The 3,505-nt window shown below is 33.2% G+C and overlaps 1 non-coding gene across 1 annotated transcript; it reads right to left on the reverse strand.

Moving 5' to 3' along the window:
- Positions 1 to 1,240: 1,240 nt before the first annotated feature.
- LOC114581164 lies at positions 1,241 to 1,347 on the reverse strand. The gene has a single exon (XR_003703022.1). It is a non-coding gene; the product is annotated as a small nucleolar RNA R71 (small nucleolar RNA).
- Positions 1,348 to 3,505: the final 2,158 nt, after the last annotated feature.

The following is a 3,505-nucleotide window of genomic DNA, read 5'->3' on the forward strand; positions in this document are numbered from 1 at the left end:
CTTGCATAAACTTAAAACCTAGTGTAATGTATAAGCCTCGATGGAGGAATAGTTGGACATTTAATGATTTAAAATTTTATTATGTCATGTATAGACATATGCTAGATAAAGTTTTGAAAGCTAAAGGATATATAATCACTATAGTTTAGAGAAATCTTAGCTAGACACTCAAATAGGCTCGATAGAGATGAGGAGTACTTATGATCTGGTTCACAATAATATTAATAAAGATCTATCTTTTGCACTCATGAATTTTTAACTATTATAGGTTTAGAGTAATTTAAAATAGGATTTTAATTTTAAGACTGAGTTAATAGTTTTTCATTAACAAATATTTTTCTTTCAATAGATAAGATAAATTTGGTAATTCATATAAGTAGAATTAAAGTGAACTTAGAGTAATTCCTATCCTCATTAGAATGATACTTTGCTAATTACTTTATTATTTGACATGGCATGAGAATTTCTATAAAATTAGAGTTTGCACACAAAAGAACCTATTTAAAGTGTGTAAGGGATCAAGTTTTCGGTGCCATTGTAGGGGATATTGGATAACTATTTTTTTATTTACTTTTTTTTTGTTTTAAAAATTGCTCATTTAATCTTATCATTATCTTTATTTATCATGCTTTATATTTGTACTATTATTTATTTCTACTGAATTTAGTATATTATTACATTGCAAATTATTGTGCTGTATTTACATTCTCTTTTTGTTTGTATTGTTGTTGTATGCATAGTAGGTCCTAACTAAAAGAAGTCTTGTTAGAACTAGAGATAGTAAAAACCCTTAAAAAGTTAAAAATTAAAAAAAAAAAAAACAACAAAAAGACTTAGAAATGGATGACCCAATGTAAGAAGAAAACCAACCTAGACAACTTAGAGAGTATGCAAATCAGAAAATCCCATGATAGAGGACATCCATTGAACTATTTGCTGACCCAATATCCAATCAAAAAAATTTGAACAAAACCCAGCTATCATTCAAATGGTAAAAATTTCTATTTTAGGAGAACTCCTCTAGAGGATCCCAATTTACATATAGACAATTTCTTAGAGATTTGCATAACATTTAAGTACAACTAAGTCTCTGATGATACCATTAGGCTTAGATTTTTTCATTCTCCTTAAGGGATAAGGCTAAGATGTGGTTGAACTCCTTACTGCTATGCTTAATTATCACATAGAATGATATAACTCATAAGTTCTTTCCAAGTATCACCCTCCCTCCAAAGCTATAAAACTTAGGAATTACATCACTTCATTCACTCAATTAGATGGAGAAATAATATATAAAACTTGAGGGTGATTTAAAGAACAGCTTAGGAAGTGCCCGTATCATGCCTTGGCTGATTAGATTATAATATAGGACCACCTATAATGTGTTGAGATAGTTGCTACATAATTTTGCATGTTTGATATTCTTGCAACTTGTATGTTTTTTATGATTCCAAATATTATTGCTTTGATTATTATTTCTCCTAACATATTTTGTAAGAATTGTTTTGCTCTTGTATGTACTAACATTTCAGAAAAATTATACTCCGAATTATTGAAGACTTCAAATCAAAATTAGTTTAGAGTTTATTGTAATTAAAGTATGTATTTTCCATTTTATTGAGTTTGAGAGAGTGTGATTATAATTGATTAACTGAGCACACACACACCGGGGGAGAGTTTAGAATTCATATTTTTAAACTGATCGTACTGTACGATATTACTTTGTACGGGATGATCTGGTCAATTATTTTTTCCCGACGAGTAGTTGAATGAATAGAAATGAAAATATTTTTTATAAGTATGAATCGTATTGGATGAGCTCAATCTTCATATAGGGACGAATACCTCTATTTTGTTCTCGCACAAAGATCATACGAGGTGATCTCAATTTTCGTACAAGAACGAACACCTCTATTTTGTTCTCGTAGGAAGATCATACAGGATGATTTCAGTTTCCATACAGGGACGTATGACTCTATTTTGTTCTTGCTGAAAGTTCATACGGTATAATCCAGTCTTCATATAGGGACGATGTTGAGTCTAGTGAATAGGTTGTTAGACCTAAGTTAATGTCCCAAGGCTACCAAGAGGGGGCAATCTCCAGTGTTGGCAGAGAATCGTCAGTCCTTTCACACTCTCCTAGTGTGGGCAGAAAACCTTTAATCCTTTCACACTCTCCTAGTGTGGGCAGAGAACCCTTCGTCTGTTCACACTCTCCTAGTGTCGGCAGAGAACCGAATCTCCTTGACAGATCTTCTCACTAGAAATCTAGAAGGAAGAAAGAAAAAGAGTGATGTAATCTCAAATCACAAGTTGGAAATCTTACCTTTGAATCACCAAGCGAAGCCTTTACGCTCCAGTGGTAGAAATCTTTCTTTGAATGCTCTCTCTCACTCTCTCCTTTACTCTTCTTCATATAGGCACGAAGTTCAATGAGCGAAAATATTGGGTGGCAGTCAAATTTGAATTATTTATACAAAAGACAAGAAAAACTGCCCAAAAACTGCAAGTTTTCAATTCTGTATGCAGTGGATCGTCCCGTACAATCGTGGATCGTCCTGGACGATTTTACTTAAATTGTCGGAAAATGAACCTTATGTATATTGGTACGAATTATGTTCATACACCCTAATCGTCCCGTACGAACAAAGTTCGTTTGGTAAGAAATGGTTATTTCATAGGTCGGTTTCCCAAAATTCTTCAGGACGTAACCAACTGACGTAAGTCGGTTCAGTTCATCCTGGGACGAACGAGTTTCGTTATGGGACGATTTTAAATGGAGAGTTTTGTCCAGGGATGAAAATTTATTTCGTCCTGTACGATCTCATACAGAGAGTTTCATCCAGGGACAAAAATTTATTTCGTCCTGTACGATCTCATACAGAGAGTTTCGTCTAGGGATGAAAATTTATTTCGTCCTGTATGATCTCATACAGAGAGTTTCGTCCAGGTACGAACCTTATTTTTCATCTGGATGAATAGTGCAAGTGAGAATCCCGAGAAGTTTGTCTCGGGATGAATATTAAATTCATCCTGGACGATTAGTACTTAAAAAAATTTTCTCCCCGCCTGTTCGATCCATTGATCTTCTTAGGGGTAATTGACATGATCGTCTCGTACGAACTATGTTTGTCCCGTACGATCAGTTTACAAAAATTGTTCCCCAAGTGTGTATTATGTGATTTTTCACTAAATTACAATCACTCCCTCTCATTTCAAAACTTATGAATATTTGTTGAATTTGATTACAAGTCTTCATATCTTGGAGTTGATTTTTCTGAAATGTTAGTACACACTAGAGCAAAAACAAATCTTTCAAAAAATATTAGGAGATAACAACATATAAAAAAATAATATTTGGAATCATCAAAACTATACAAGTTGCAAGAATGTAAAACATGCAAATAGCAACTTTCCTAACAGACGAATGCCTCTATTTTGTTCTCGCATTAAGATCGTACGGGATGATTCCAGTTTTTATACAGGGACGAACACCTCTATTTTT

Source organism: Dendrobium catenatum, unplaced genomic scaffold (assembly GCF_001605985.2).
Source record: "Dendrobium catenatum unplaced genomic scaffold, ASM160598v2 fragScaff_scaffold_1570, whole genome shotgun sequence".
Lineage (NCBI taxonomy): Eukaryota > Viridiplantae > Streptophyta > Magnoliopsida > Asparagales > Orchidaceae > Dendrobium > Dendrobium catenatum.